Genomic DNA, 17,967 nt, shown 5'->3' with positions numbered 1-17,967 from the left:
GTCCGCAAAAATTCCAATTGGGTTGCTGTTTGCGATCCAACCTGAATTAGCCCCATAACACTGTATGTAATCAATAGTGTAATACATACCCTCCAACATTTTACACATAAAAACCGGTACAAATCAGGAAAGGGGGTGTGGCCTCTGGGAAAAGGGGTGTATATTTTCAATGAAAATTTGGAGTAAAAAATCGGTGCAAGGCCCTTTTTGGCAGGTAAAGACCATAAAAAAAAGGTATAGTATATTTGGAAGCTACTGTATGTGTAATATAGGATAAATAGCAGGACTAAAGTGATGCTTAATTGAGAAGCTTTTGGATTGAAGCTTCAGGCATCCCGCGCTGTGACACCAAGGCCGATTCGAGGGCTTTCAGCGCCCCGGGCGGGCAATAGGGGGCGTGGCTTCATACAGGGGCATGGTCAGTTATGCCTCCTGTACAGTAGCAGCACCGCTGAAATGATGTGCGGTGCGCGATGAAGTCATCGCGCACCGCACAGCAAAGGTCCTCTCCACGAAGGGAAACTAGACGCTACGCGTCTAGTTCCCTTCGTGGAGAGGACCTTTGCTGTGCGGTGCGCTATGACGTCATCGCGCACCACACAGTAAAGGTCCTCTCCACGAAGGGAAACTAGACGCTACGCGTCTAGTTCCCTTCACAGCGGAGGGCAGCGGGACAGAGCGGGCAGCGGGGGGCACAGCAGCAGTGGATCTTGCCATGGTGCGGCGCCCTCCGGACGGCGACGGCGCCCTCCAGAAGGCGGCGCCCCGGGCAAAAGTCCTGCTTGCCCGTGGCAAGATCCGCTACTGTGTGACACATAACTATGATGTCAGTTATTGGCTGAACTACTATTCCCTAATTGATTTCAGTGAACTTTTATTTTGCTTTGAAAAGAATCAGTTTAAACATTGTTTAAATATCGCCGTGGGGAGCACAAGACTGTTCTGGCCGACCTGGTACAAGGTGCGTTTTACTTCCTGCGCTAAAATATAGAAGAATAAATAGATCTGTTTGCACAGTTGTGTTTGTGCTGAGAGACAGTTTTTAAGTCATTTGTTTGGCCCAGAAGCTGTCAGTGCTTTGTTATAATGAACACTGCAACCAGTAATGACCCCTCTATACATAGAGGTTGTTATTATTTCTTACTACATTACTGTTAGTAATTGCCTATGTGTAATAATGGGATGTGGCTTATTTTATTCAATACTATTATTTTCACGGAATTTCATAATTAAATTTATATATTGAGGTTATCAAGTGATTATTATAAACAGCAAGCATAATTAGTGCTGCCATCTAGTGGAATTTAAAGAGAATGAATAGAACATATTACAGGTATATTTAGAATCTATCTATCTATCTATCTATCTATCTATCTATCTATCTATCTATCTATCTATCTATCTATCTATCCCACACAAACCGGCACTCAGCCTTCCCCAATAAGTTGCCCAGGTGTTCTCCTAGGATCCATCACAGAGCCAGCAATACTTTCACAGCAATGGGTGGCATTCACAGGACTGATACAAACAGTAAGTAGAAAAGAGACATTGGGGTTTATTTACTAATATTCGTGTTTGTGCTGTTTTTAAGGGAGTTTGATCTCGAAATTTATCGGATATAATTTACTGCAACTTTTTGAATCCATCTACGGTAATTTACTAAGCTGCCGAGTTTTCTAGTTTCGTATTTTCCGATGTCGATGTGATTCGTATTGTTGGGCAGTGTTTTATGGGAGCGATGAGTAAAACACTTCCTGACATAACACACTGAATCCCGGCCGGATCAGTGAGATCCGTGCAGGGCTTCAGTGTGTATATTCTATGAAGTGATGAAAGGGTTAAAAAAAATTGCGTGAGGTCCCCCCTCCTATGCGTAACCAGCCTCGGGCTCTTTGAGCCGGTCCTGGTTGTAAAAATACAGGAAAAAAATTGTGTAGGGTTCCCCCATATTTAAACAACCAGCACCAGGCTCTGCGTCTGGTCCTGGGTAAAAAAATACGGGAGACAAAACACGTAGGGGTCCCCCATATTTTTTAAACCAGCACCGGACTCCACTAGCCAGGGAGATAATGTCACAGCCGGGGACACTTTTATACTGGTCCCTGCGGCCGTGGCATTACCCCCCCCCCCCCCCCAACTAGTCACCCCTGGCCGGGGTGCCCTGGAGCAGTAGTGGGGACCCCTTAAATCAAGGAGTCCCCTCCAGCCACCAAAGGACCAGTGGTGAAGCCCGAGGCTGTCCCCCCCATCCGTGGGCGGTGGATGGGAAGCTGATAGCCATAGTGTAAAATTAAAGAATATTGGTTTTTGTATAACTACAAGTCCCAGCAAGCCTCCCCCACAAGCTGGTACTTGGAGAACCACAAGTACCAGCATGCAGGAAAATAACGGGCCCGCTGGTACCTGTAGTTCTACTACAAAAAAATACCCAAAAAAACCCACTACACACACACACCATGATAGTATAACTTTAATTTACATACATATGTTAGCATTCAGTTATGGGGCAGTTGTCTACGGGGCAGTTGTCAGAAGTTTAGAAATATACGAAGTTTGGAAATTACAAAGTTAGGAAATTTTAAAAAGAACAGTTAAACCAACAGTTAGTCTACATATATCTCACTGAATATGGACTGATCAGCTTTCTATATATCTTTTCATCTCACAGGTATGTGGATTTCTGCTTGTTGATCCCTACACCTATGCAATAACCCACAGACATCTCCATGCTATATTTTCAAATGTATGTGGATTTCTGCTTGTTGATCCCTACACCTATGCAATAACCCACAGACATCTCCATGCTATATTTTCAAATGTATGTGGATTTCTGCTTGTTGATCCCTACACCTATGCAATAACCCACAGACATCTCCATGCTATATTTTCAAATGTATGTGGATTTCTGCTTGTTGATCCCTACACCTATGCAATAACCCACAGACATCTCCATGCTATATTTTCAAATGTATGTGGATTTCTGCTTGTTGATCCCTACACCTATGCAATAACCCACAGACATCTCCATGCTATATTTTCAAATGTATGTGGATTTCTGCTTGTTGATCCCTACACCTATGCAATAACCCACAGACATCTCCATGCTATATTTTCAAATGTATGTGGATTTCTGCTTGTTGATCCCTACACCTATGCAATAACCCACAGACATCTCCATGCTATATTTTCAAATGTATGTGGATTTCTGCTTGTTGATCCCTACACCTATGCAATAACCCACAGACATCTCCATGCTATATTTTCAAATGTATGTGGATTTCTGCTTGTTGATCCCTACACCTATGCAATAACCCACAGACATCTCCATGCTACATTTTCAAATGTATGTGGATTTCTGCTTGCTGATCCCTGCAAACTATACCTCTTGATCTCTATTCACACCAATGTATATTTTAGCAGTGTATGTAATTGTATTTGTAGAATATTAGTACTTGCTTATAGCTGATATTATCTTTGTATAGATGTTGGTCAGTGGAGTGGAGTTTATTAGCATACATGGCCTGGTGTTTACTTAACACAGGGTAATATAATTCCTTTGATTAGATGTCCAATTAGCTTCAGCTGAAGCCTTTGTAAATTTGAACTAGTATATGTTAGCATTCAGTTATGGGGCAGTTGTCAGAAGTTTAGAAATATACGAAGTTTGGAAATTACAAAGTTAGGAAATTTTAAAAAGAACAGTTAAACCAACAGTTAGTCTACATATATCTCACTGAATATGGACTGATCAGCTTTCTATATATCTTTTCATCTCACAGGTATGTGGATTTCTGCTTGTTGATCCCTACACCTATGCAATAACCCACAGACATCTCCATGCTATATTTTCAAATGTATGTGGATTTCTGCTTGTTGATCCCTGCAAACTATACCTCTTGATCTCTATTCACACCAATGTATATTTTAGCAGTGTATGTAATTGTATTTGTAGAATATTAGTACTTGCTTATAGCTGATATTATCTTTGTATAGATGTTGGTCAGTGGAGTGGAGTTTATTAGCATACATGGCCTGGTGTTTACTTAACACAGGGTAATATAATTCCTTTGATTAGATGTCCAATTAGCTTCAGCTGAAGCCTTTGTAAATTTGAACTAGTATATGTTAGCATTCAGTTATGGGGCAGTTGTCAGAAGTTTAGAAATATACGAAGTTTGGAAATTACAAAGTTAGGAAATTTTAAAAAGAACAGTTAAACCAACAGTTAGTCTACATATATCTCACTGAATATGGACTGATCAGCTTTCTATATATCTTTTCATCTCACAGGTATGTGGATTTCTGCTTGTTGATCCCTACACCTATGCAATAACCCACAGACATCTCCATGCTATATTTTCAAATGTATGTGGATTTCTGCTTGTTGATCCCTATACCTATGCAATAACCCACAGACATCTCCATGCTATATTTTCAAATGTATGTGGATTTCTGCTTGTTGATCCCTACACCTATGCAATAACCCACAGACATCTCCATGCTATATTTTCAAATGTATGTGGATTTCTGCTTGTTGATCCCTACACCTATGCAATAACCCACAGACATCTCCATGCTATATTTTCAAATGTATGTGGATTTCTGCTTGTTGATCCCTGCAAACTATACCTCTTGATCTCTATTCACACCAATGTATATTTTAGCAGTGTATGTAATTGTATTTGTAGAATATTAGTACTTGCTTATAGCTGATATTATCTTTGTATAGATGTTGGTCAGTGGAGTGGAGTTTATTAGCATACATGGCCTGGTGTTTACTTAACACAGGGTAATATAATTCCTTTGATTAGATGTCCAATTAGCTTCAGTTGAAGCCTTTGTAAATTTGAACTAGTATATGTTAGCATTCAGTTATGGGGCAGTTGTCTACGGGGCAGTTGTCAGAAGTTTAGAAATATACGAAGTTTGGAAATTACAAAGTTAGGAAATTTTAAAAAGAACAGTTAAACCAACAGTTAGTCTACATATATCTCACTGAATATGGACTGATCAGCTTTCTATATATCTTTTCATCTCACAGGTATGTGGATTTCTGCTTGTTGATCCCTACACCTATGCAATAACCCACAGACATCTCCATGCTATATTTTCAAATGTATGTGGATTTCTGCTTGTTGATCCCTGCAAACTATACCTCTTGATCTCTATTCACACCAATGTATATTTTAGCAGTGTATGTAATTGTATTTGTAGAATATTAGTACTTGCTTATAGCTGATATTATCTTTGTATAGATGTTGGTCAGTGGAGTGGAGTTTATTAGCATACATGGCCTGGTGTTTACTTAACACAGGGTAATATAATTCCTTTGATTAGATGTCCAATTAGCTTCAGCTGAAGCCTTTGTAAATTTGAACTAGTATATGTTAGCATTCAGTTATGGGGCAGTTGTCTACGGGGCAGTTGTCAGAAGTTTAGAAATATACGAAGTTTGGAAATTACAAAGTTAGGAAATTTTAAAAAGAACAGTTAAACCAACAGTTAGTCTACATATATCTCACTGAATATGGACTGATCAGCTTTCTATATATCTTTTCATCTCACAGGTATGTGGATTTCTGCTTGTTGATCCCTACACCTATGCAATAACCCACAGACATCTCCATGCTATATTTTCAAATGTATGTGGATTTCTGCTTGTTGATCCCTACACCTATGCAATAACCCACAGACATCTCCATGCTATATTTTCAAATGTATGTGGATTTCTGCTTGTTGATCCCTGCAAACTATACCTCTTGATCTCTATTCACACCAATGTATATTTTAGCAGTGTATGTAATTGTATTTGTAGAATATTAGTACTTGCTTATAGCTGATATTATCTTTGTATAGATGTTGGTCAGTGGAGTGGAGTTTATTAGCATACATGGCCTGGTGTTTACTTAACACAGGGTAATATAATTCCTTTGATTAGATGTCCAATTAGCTTCAGCTGAAGCCTTAGTAAATTTGAACTAGTATATGTTAGCATTCAGTTATGGGGCAGTTGTCTACGGGGCAGTTGTCAGAAGTTTAGAAATATACGAAGTTTGGAAATTACAAAGTTAGGAAATTTTAAAAAGAACAGTTAAACCAACAGTTAGTCTACATATATCTCACTGAATATGGACTGATCAGCTTTCTATATATCTTTTCATCTCACAGGTATGTGGATTTCTGCTTGTTGATCCCTACACCTATGCAATAACCCACAGACATCTCCATGCTATATTTTCAAATGTATGTGGATTTCTGCTTGTTGATCCCTACACCTATGCAATAACCCACAGACATCTCCATGCTATATTTTCAAATGTATGTGGATTTCTGCTTGTTGATCCCTGCAAACTATACCTCTTGATCTCTATTCACACCAATGTATATTTTAGCAGTGTATGTAATTGTATTTGTAGAATATTAGTACTTGCTTATAGCTGATATTATCTTTGTATAGATGTTGGTCAGTGGAGTGGAGTTTATTAGCATACATGGCCTGGTGTTTACTTAACACAGGGTAATATAATTCCTTTGATTAGATGTCCAATTAGCTTCAGCTGAAGCCTTTGTAAATTTGAACTAGTATATGTTAGCATTCAGTTATGGGGCAGTTGTCTACGGGGCAGTTGTCAGAAGTTTAGAAATATACGAAGTTTGGAAATTACAAAGTTAGGAAATTTTAAAAAGAACAGTTAAACCAACAGTTAGTCTACATATATCTCACTGAATATGGACTGATCAGCTTTCTATATATCTTTTCATCTCACAGGTATGTGGATTTCTGCTTGTTGATCCCTACACCTATGCAATAACCCACAGACATCTCCATGCTATATTTTCAAATGTATGTGGATTTCTGCTTGTTGATCCCTGCAAACTATACCTCTTGATCTCTATTCACACCAATGTATATTTTAGCAGTGTATGTAATTGTATTTGTAGAATATTAGTACTTGCTTATAGCTGATATTATCTTTGTATAGATGTTGGTCAGTGGAGTGGAGTTTATTAGCATACATGGCCTGGTGTTTACTTAACACAGGGTAATATAATTCCTTTGATTAGATGTCCAATTAGCTTCAGCTGAAGCCTTTGTAAATTTGAACTAGTATATGTTAGCATTCAGTTATGGGGCAGTTGTCTACGGGGCAGTTGTCAGAAGTTTAGAAATATACGAAGTTTGGAAATTACAAAGTTAGGAAATTTTAAAAAGAACAGTTAAACCAACAGTTAGTCTACATATATCTCACTGAATATGGACTGATCAGCTTTCTATATATCTTTTCATCTCACAGGTATGTGGATTTCTGCTTGTTGATCCCTACACCTATGCAATAACCCACAGACATCTCCATGCTATATTTTCAAATGTATGTGGATTTCTGCTTGTTGATCCCTGCAAACTATACCTCTTGATCTCTATTCACACCAATGTATATTTTAGCAGTGTATGTAATTGTATTTGTAGAATATTAGTACTTGCTTATAGCTGATATTATCTTTGTATAGATGTTGGTCAGTGGAGTGGAGTTTATTAGCATACATGGCCTGGTGTTTACTTAACACAGGGTAATATAATTCCTTTGATTAGATGTCCAATTAGCTTCAGCTGAAGCCTTTGTAAATTTGAACTAGTATATGTTAGCATTCAGTTATGGGGCAGTTGTCTACGGGGCAGTTGTCAGAAGTTTAGAAATATACGAAGTTTGGAAATTACAAAGTTAGGAAATTTTAAAAAGAACAGTTAAACCAACAGTTAGTCTACATATATCTCACTGAATATGGACTGATCAGCTTTCTATATATCTTTTCATCTCACAGGTATGTGGATTTCTGCTTGTTGATCCCTACACCTATGCAATAACCCACAGACATCTCCATGCTATATTTTCAAATGTATGTGGATTTCTGCTTGTTGATCCCTGCAAACTATACCTCTTGATCTCTATTCACACCAATGTATATTTTAGCAGTGTATGTAATTGTATTTGTAGAATATTAGTACTTGCTTATAGCTGATATTATCTTTGTATAGATGTTGGTCAGTGGAGTGGAGTTTATTAGCATACATGGCCTGGTGTTTACTTAACACAGGGTAATATAATTCCTTTGATTAGATGTCCAATTAGCTTCAGCTGAAGCCTTTGTAAATTTGAACTAGTATATGTTAGCATTCAGTTATGGGGCAGTTGTCTACGGGGCAGTTGTCAGAAGTTTAGAAATATACGAAGTTTGGAAATTACAAAGTTAGGAAATTTTAAAAAGAACAGTTAAACCAACAGTTAGTCTACATATATCTCACTGAATATGGACTGATCAGCTTTCTATATATCTTTTCATCTCACAGGTATGTGGATTTCTGCTTGTTGATCCCTACACCTATGCAATAACCCACAGACATCTCCATGCTATATTTTCAAATGTATGTGGATTTCTGCTTGTTGATCCCTACACCTATGCAATAACCCACAGACATCTCCATGCTATATTTTCAAATGTATGTGGATTTCTGCTTGTTGATCCCTGCAAACTATACCTCTTGATCTCTATTCACACCAATGTATATTTTAGCAGTGTATGTAATTGTATTTGTAGAATATTAGTACTTGCTTATAGCTGATATTATCTTTGTATAGATGTTGGTCAGTGGAGTGGAGTTTATTAGCATACATGGCCTGGTGTTTACTTAACACAGGGTAATATAATTCCTTTGATTAGATGTCCAATTAGCTTCAGCTGAAGCCTTTGTAAATTTGAACTAGTATATGTTAGCATTCAGTTATGGGGCAGTTGTCAGAAGTTTAGAAATATACGAAGTTTGGAAATTACAAAGTTAGGAAATTTTAAAAAGAACAGTTAAACCAACAGTTGAACAAACATTGGAAAACATTGGAAAGCAGGTAAATCTACCATTTAATTAACAATTTCTATAAGCATTTTTCTATCTATACTTTACTCTTTATAAACACCATGCTCCACAAACTGTTTTTACTCATAGCACTTCATGGTATCCTCTATAAAATGACATCGTCCTTCACTATTCCTGTTATTTATCGCTCTGTACACATTGCAGCCTCATTAATCCACTCCCCTCTTATTAACACTCATGAGCTTTTAACCTATCTATGTGCACTAACTGTCACATCCTCTACCTGTCACCATAAGAAACTATCACACACCTCCCCCAACTATACCTATCTCTCTCTTCTTCTGCTTCTACTAGCTGGTGACATCCCCAAATCCTGGTCCCATCCACATACCATGCTCACATTCAGCTGATTCACAACGGAATAGAAAATCAACAAACCTTATCAACATCACTTGTCTCCCATCTACATCCAAGTCACTAAAATGTGCTTTATGGAATGCACGCTCTGTTTGCAACAAATTAACAGCTATTCATGACCTTTTCATAGCAAACAAATTCAGTATGCTGGCTATAACAGAAACCTGGCTCACACAATCAGACACTGCCTCCCCTGCAGCACTGTCACATGGTGGCCTCCACTTCACACACACCCCCAGGCCTGGTAACATCAAAGGAGGGGGTGTTGGAATATTACTGTCCAAATCTTACACGCACATCGTTTTACCACCTGTTCCCTCACTCACATTTACATCCTTTGAAGTACACTCTATTAGGATTTTCACCCCTTTCTCTCTGCGTGTTGCAGCTATCTATCGCCCACCTGGGCAACCCAAAGAGTTTCTGGAAGATTTTTCTGCATGGCTCCCTCACTTTCTATCCTCTGACATCTCCACCATCATTATGGGTGATTTCAATCTTTCTATTGACAGTCCACAATCTCCCCATGCCTCTAAACTACTCTCTCTAACCTCCTCTCTTGGCCTCTCCCAATGGACTGACTCCCCTACTCATCAGGAGGGCCACTGCCTTGATCTTGTATTCACCAGACTATGCTCTGTTTCTGAACTCACTAACACTCCTTTCCCTCTCTCAGATCACAACCTTATCACATGCATGCTCTCCTCCATTACTTCAAACTCCATGTCCCTAAAGTCTACAAGGACACCTCTTACCCGCAGAAATATTAACGCTATTAATTTTCAACAACTATCTACCTCTCTGCAACCACTACTTTCACCAATTTCTACATTCACCTCTCCAGAGACTGCTGCGTCACACCTTAACCAAACTCTAGTAACAGCACTTGATGAAGTGGCTCCAGCTACCCATCACACTCCACGTAGACTTAGATGTCAACCGTGGCACTCTAAATACACTAGACACTTACAAAAACTCTCACGAAAAGTTGAACGCCAGTGGCGTAAATCTCGTAGTTCAAGTGACTTTGTCACATATAAGACCACCTACCACTCTTATCGTACTGCTCTGGACACTGCCAAACAAACATATTTTCAATCTCTCATCTCTGCTCAAGCCTCTAACCCCAAGCGACTTTTTAATACATTTAAATCACTTCTTGTCCCTCCCTCACCTAACCCACCAGCCACTGTCAGTGCGCAAGATCTTGCTTCCTATTTCAAGGACAAGATTGACAAGATCCGAAATGAAATGGTATGCTCTTCCACAGCAAGTGACCTGCTCAATTCCCTACCTGAACCCTCTAACACCTTCTCTTCCTTTGATCCTACAAATGAAGATGAAGTATCTGCACTCTTTTCATCTGCCTACTCTAATACCTCTCCCCTTGACTCTATACCCTCACAAATTAGTAAAGCTCTGTCTACTGTGCTCATCCCAACCTTAACAAAAATCTGTAATCTCTCCCTGTCTACTGGTATCTTTCCTTCTCTATACAAGCATGCAGTGATTACTCCCATTCTGAAAAAACAAAACTCTGACCCGAACACTCTCTCTAACTACCGTCCCATCTCTCAGCTCCCATGCCCCTCCAAGCTACTGGAGAGACTTGCCTACACTCGCCTCACACACTTTCTTAACTCACACAGCCTACTGGACCCACTTCAGTCAGGATTTCGTGCCCAACACTCCACAGAGACAGCACTGACTAAGGTAGTGAATGATTTGGTCACTGCTAAATCTAAAGGACATTTCTCTCTACTTATTCTCCTTGATCTCTCTGCTGCTTTTGACACTGTTGACCACTCTCTTCTCATACAAACACTACAATCCCTAGGTATTCAGGACACAGCCCTTTCTTGGTTCTCATCCTACCTATCTAATCGCTCCTTCAGTGTTCGTTTCTCTGATTCCACCTCTCCTTCGCTACCTCTCTCAGTTGGAGTACCGCAAGGCTCAGTCCTAGGTCCTCTGCTTTTCTCTATCTATACCACATCTCTTGGCAAACTAATCAACTCTTTCGGATTTCAGTACCATCTGTATGCAGATGATACTCAAATCTACCTATCCTCCCCTGATTTGTCACCATCTGTATTGGGCCGTGTCACTGAATGCCTTTCTGCCATTTCATCTTGGATGACATCTCGCCACCTCAAACTTAATATTTCCAAAACAGAATTAATTATATTTCCACCTGCCAATAGTAGTTTCCAACCTGATATATCTATCACTGTTGAGAACTCAGCAATCACCCCTACCCCACAAGCTCGCTGCCTAGGTGTCATTCTTGACTCTGAACTGTCCTTTGTTACCCACATTCAATCTGTCTCACTATCATGTTACATACATCTAAGAAACATATCCAAAATACGCCCTTATCTTACACAAGACACAGCAAAAACTCTAATCCATGCTCTCATTATCTCCCGCATTGATTATTGTAATAGTCTCCTGACCGGTCTTCCCAAACATAAGCTCTCACCACTACAATCCATTTTGAATGCAGCTGCGAGGCTAATCTTCCTTGCCAGGCGTTCATCGTCTGCAGATCCGCTCTGTCAGTCCCTCCATTGGTTACCGGTATTCTACCGTATTAAATATAAAATACTTTTACTCACATACAAGGCTATTAACCAAACTGCACCAACATACATCTCTTCACTCATCTCAAAATATCTCCTTACCCGACCTCTCCGCACAAGACCTACGCCTCTCATCCACACGCATTACTTGTTCACACTCAAAATTACAGGACTTTATCCGGGCTTCACCCACTCTGTGGAATGCCCTCCCACGCACAGTAAGACTCGCCTCTAGTCTCCAAACCTTTAAATGTTCCCTGAAAACTCACCTCTTCAGACAAGCCTACCAAATTCCAGACCCACCCACATAACCTTCAGTGCTTCCCTATCTAATTACATCCTCTGTAGAGTATTCATAACATCACTTATCATGTCTTTCTTTAGTCTCACACCCTCCTGACACTTGGATAACTTTGTGGGGTATCATCATACAACCCATTAAGAACCTAGCAATCTGGTGGACCATTATGCAATAGGTAGCATCAATCCTTGTGTATCTATGCCTATTTCCCTATAGATTGTAAGCTTGCGAGCAGGGCCTTCCTACCTCTGTCTGTTTTTACCCAGTTTTGTTCTATTACTGTTGTTCCAATTGTAAAGCGCAACGGAATATGCTGCGCTATATAAGAAACTGTTAATAAATAAATAAATAATAAATAAATACATGCACACTTACACACACACACATACATACCTATGTTGACACGGAGCACCTCGGTCCTCTTGTCCAGTAGAATCCACGAGGTACCTGTAAAATAAATTTATACTTACAAACAATCCTGTGTAGATCGGTCCTCTTCTTTATCTTTGTAATCCACGTACTTGTTGAAAAAACAAACAAACGAAGAACCCGGTCCACGCACTGAAAGGGGTCCCATGTTTCCACATAGAGCCCCTTTCACCGACTGGCGGGACCCCCCCGTGACTCCTGTCAGTGAAGGTCCTGCCAGCCAATCAGGGAGCGCCACGTCATGGCACTCTCCTGATTGGCTGTGCGCTCCTCCACTGTCAATCAACCCACAAGAGTGACCCCAATTAACTTTGCGGTTAACCGCAGACCGCAAAGTTTCCATCATTGGTTACAATGGGGCGCCACTACACTACATTGTAACCAGTGCGCTCCTCATGATTGACAGTCAATCAATACAATAGTTATACTTTTGTCCACTGACCACTTTCACTTATATGACCGGATCTGATTTCTCACATTTGAGCCAGTGGAAATAGTGACAATCAGAATTATGTCAGACAGATCCTACATTTTGTGTCAATTATCACAGATACTGACTGTATCATATAGGTCACAAGGTATCCATATAATGTAGTTACATTGAGACATGTTCAGAAAACCAAGTGGCTGCAATAAGAATAACATGAATGGATCAATGTGGCATTAAGTGAATTGGCAACATTTAAAACTAGACAGCAGCTGCGTGAACAGAATATTGAAACAGTAACTACTGGGAGAGTGTGTATAAGAACAAAGGGATCCGGTCTGAAGATCGACAGTGTCTAGGTCGACAATGTTTAGGTCGACCACTATAGGTCGACAGTCACTAGGTCGACATGGATGGAAGGTCGACAGGGTTTCTAGGTTGACATGTGCTAGGTCGACAGGTCTAAAGGTCGACATGAGTTTTTCACATTTTTTTTTCTTTTTTTGAATTTTTTCATGCTTAACGATCCACGTGGACTACGATTGGAACGGTAAAGTGTGCCGAGCGAAGCGGTAGCACCATGCCCGAAGCATGGCGAGCGAAGCGAGCCATGCAAGGGGATGCGGTGCACTAATTTGGGATCCCGGTCACTATACGAAGAAAACAACACACAAAAAAAAAAAAAAATCCTCATGTCGACCTTTAGACCTGTCGACCTAGCACATGTCGACCTAGAAACCCTGTCGACCTTCCATCCATGTCGACCTAGTGACTGTCGACCTATAGTGGTCGACCTAAACATTGTCGACCTAGACACTGTCGATTTGATGAACCACACCCAAGAACGGAAAGCCTATCAGTATTGAATAGATAACCAACAAATATATAGCCAGTCAGAACACACACTACAGCACTACAAAAGATATTATTGAGATATTTACAATAAAAATACAGAGCACTATTCTATATTATATGCTGAACTACACAGTGGAAATTACGTATTATAAAGGGCTAGGATGCATGGGGGTTGCTTTATACTTTTACTGGGACTGCTATATCCCTGAACTCTCTATACTTCCTAATGAAACTAATAACAGTCAGTTCACTCTGTTCTGATATAGGGAAGTGTATATTCTAGTAGAATGTAATCCTGGTTCATACAGACAAATATTATATAATAAGTGGGGTTGCTATACCTCTAAGGGAAATAATATTCTCTATACTCCCAGTTTGTCAAAATAGGGCCAATAAAGTTTGAAATATATGTGGGTTGTTAGATAATAAAATTGGGATTGCTATATCCCTTAAAGTCCCACACTATTATTGGGACTGCTATGTCCCTCAAGCAATTTTCCCCTACATGCATGGCTGAACTATCCACTATAAATTGTGCAATAATATAGATAGTGAGTGCGAGATATCTGTGTTACACAGAAATTCATTTTCCAGCTGATTCCTATCTAGGACCACATACACCAGGGATTTACAGTGGTAATAATCGGCAACTGAAGTAACTCTTAAATCAGAGTTAATCTATATACTTACACTTATTTATATTCACAGCCTTCATATGTGGAGTGGTTTCCCGGGAGATATTTCTGCTGAGTAAATAGTGTATAAGTGATAGGACTAATTATTTAAAATTGTCAATTTGGACAGAGAGATCCACTAGTATCAACTGCAAAAGCCAATATATGATTAACTTAAAACACTATGGGGGTAATTCTGAGTTGATCGCAGCAGGAAATTTGTTAGCAGTTGGGCAAAACCATGGCCCTCATTCCGAGTTGTTCGCTCGGAAAAAATCTTCGCATCGCAGCGATTTTCCGCTTAATGCGCATGCGCAATGTCCGCACTGCGACTGCGCCAAGTAAATTTGCTATGCAATTTGTAATTTTACTCACGGCTTTTTCATCGTTCTGGCGATCGTAATGTGATTGACAGGAAATGGGTGTTACTGGGCGGAAACAGGCCGTTTTATGGGCGTGTGGGAAAAAACGCTACCGTTTCCGGAAAAAACGCAGGAGTGGCCGGAGAAACGGAGGAGTGTCTGGGCGAACGCTGGGAGTGTTTGTGACGTCAAACCAGGAACGACAAGCACTGAAATGATCGCAGATGCCGAGTAAGTCTGAAGCTACTCAGAAACTGCTACGAGGTGTGTAATTGCAATATTGCGAATACATCGTTCGCAATTTTAAGATGCTAAGATTCACTCCCAGTAGGCGGCGGCTTAGCGTGAGCAACTCTGCTAAAATCGCCTTGCGAGCGAACAACTCGGAATGACCTCCCATGTGCACTGCAGCGGAGGCAGCTATAACATGTGCAGAGAGAGTTAGATTTGGGTGTGGTGAGTTCAATCTGCAATCTAAATTGCAGTGTAAAAATAAAGCAGCCAGTATTTACCCTGCACAGAAACAAAATAACCCACCCAAATCTAACTCTCTCTGCACATGTTACATCTGCCCCACCTGCAGTGCACATGGTTTTGCCCAACTGCTAAAAAAATTCCTGCTGCGATCAACTTGGAATGACCACCTATAAGTGACTGAATTTTGGTAACACTGGAATAGGTATAGCAATCTTATAAGTGCTATACACAGAAAACACACGCGGACACATTTTTTTAACTCTTTATTCACATTTCTCAATCTATTAGGATTCACATATATGTTAGTTTGTCTGATTTTATCTCTTATGTTTCACTGTAGCCTGGGTCGATTAAATATAATACATTTTAATATACATTTAATAAAGGTTATATTTTATGATCAATCTATTTTTTCTTAGTGCGTCAACCATACAGTTTCTTTCTCATTTTTCCTCCCAACTTCAATGTACATATACTGTAATTGACAGCACCCCCTGAATACAAAGAGCATTGTCTGAGATGCAAGAAAGGGGATTATACAAGTGGTTGTATGGTGACGATTCCCATACACATTCCCATGTCAGTTAGGAGCTGGTTGGCTGGTACTTTGGGGGTCATTCCGAGTTGATCACTCTCTAGATATTTTTTGCAGCGCTGCGATCAGGTCAAAACCCGGCAAAACTGCGCATGCGTATGCACCGCAATGCGCAGGCGCGTCGTACGGGTACAAAGAGGATCGGTGCTGAGCGATGGATTTAACGAAGAATCCATTCGCATGGGCGATCGCAAGGAGACTGACAGGAAGAGGGCGTTTGTGGGTGGCAACTGACCGTTTTCTGGGAGTGGTTGGAAAAACGCAGGCGTGTCCAGGCGTTTGTTGGCCGGGTGTCTGACGTCAATTCCGGGCCCGGACAGGATGAAGTGATCGCAGCGTCCGAGTAAGTTCTGGGCAACTCAGAAACTGCACAAAACTTTTTTGTACCGCTCAGCTGCACAGGCGATCGCACACTTGCAAAGTGAAGATACACTCCCCCATAGGCGGCGACTATCTGCTCGCAGCGCTGCAAAAAACTCCTAGCGAGCGAACAGGTCTGAATTAGGCCCACGGTGTTTTACAGTGACCCATTGTCTAATGGCTGTTGGGGGCTCTTTGATGAGCACATTCCTCTCCTCTATCTTTCTCTGGAGCTAATCAACCATTAGGCTCCTACCTTTCTTATGCGGGCCGTACATCTACCTGGCAACTCCCCAATGGTGATCTGTTCCGTCGACTCAGAAGATCGGTGATTTGTTGACCCCCCATATCTCCATCCACTTTATCTCCATCCAAGGCTTAGTAAATAGACTTAGTAAATAATATTTAATAATTTCACCTCTCCTAAAAATGTAAAATCAGGGTCCTGGGCAGGGGCAGTTTAATAGAGGAGGCTCCGTGCAGGACCCCTCCTCCCCAGCAGCAGCAGCGTTGTAGACTCTGGTAGCTGGCTTTGTACCAGATTCTACTGCACATGCGCAGGGCTCCGGGAATATGGCGTCCATGCCTAATTCCTGTGTACATCAATACTCCGCATGCGCAAATCACTGGGGAAATATTGATTTCACTCTTCAGGGCCAGCCGCTGCCGCAGGACTCTGGAGGGGTAAGTATAATTATATGGGTGCAGAGATTGTGCAGGGGCCCCGTGTGCACTGCACCCCATTCATCCCTTATAGATACGCAAATGGTCCTGTGAAACAATCACAGTTTTTTGGACATCTTGATTTGTGTGCTAAGCATACATTAGAAAAGGCTAACGCTGCTCCTCACCTCTATGGGGGGGGGGAGTCAAGTGTTTTATGTGCCGACGGCTACTAGACGGCACCTGATAAAGCAATTCAAGTGTTGCTCTGTTTGGACGGGTACAGCTGCTGGCCCTAACATTACTAACATAACGAGCGCGGGGTTGCGCATCGTTCATCGTTGGCGCCTACACACTAAATGACATGAACGAGTTCTCATTCATTGATGAACGAGAACGTTCATATCGTCTAGTAAAATTTATAGTGTGTAGGGCCCTTAAGGGGGTGTGGAGGGGTACTATTATTAGGATTTAAGAGCACGGGGGGGGGGGGGGGCTGTTGCCAATGGGGGGTAATTTATTTTATAATAGGGGTCTGTGGACACAGTGGGGTTGGGGGCGGGGTGTAAAGCACCTCCTAGATATACAGTATATTTATTTATAAAATATTAAAATATTGTTGTTAAAAAATAAAAATCCATTTTAAACTTTATTATTTAATAATACAAAAACTGACAATTTCTGAACATTTTTTTTTGGGGGGAGGGGTCGACGGTTGAGTGGTTAATACCCTTAAGAACTGTGAGTAATGCACAGCCAGAGCTTCTGATGGCGGGACTTGGACAGTCCCGCCATCAGAAGCTCTGGCTGCGCATTACTCTCAGACAATAAGTTGTTCCTATATGTGGGTTTTGAATAGAGTGAAATACGCAACATCATTTCCAGTTAGCATCAGTTCAAGCAAGGCCACAAATAAACCAGGCGGCCGCACATATTCCTGGAATCGGTGGTGAGTA

This window comes from Pseudophryne corroboree, chromosome 10 (genome assembly GCF_028390025.1).
Source record: "Pseudophryne corroboree isolate aPseCor3 chromosome 10, aPseCor3.hap2, whole genome shotgun sequence".
NCBI classification, from domain to species: domain Eukaryota; kingdom Metazoa; phylum Chordata; class Amphibia; order Anura; family Myobatrachidae; genus Pseudophryne; species Pseudophryne corroboree.
Note: the sequence above shows the minus strand (reverse complement) of the source record.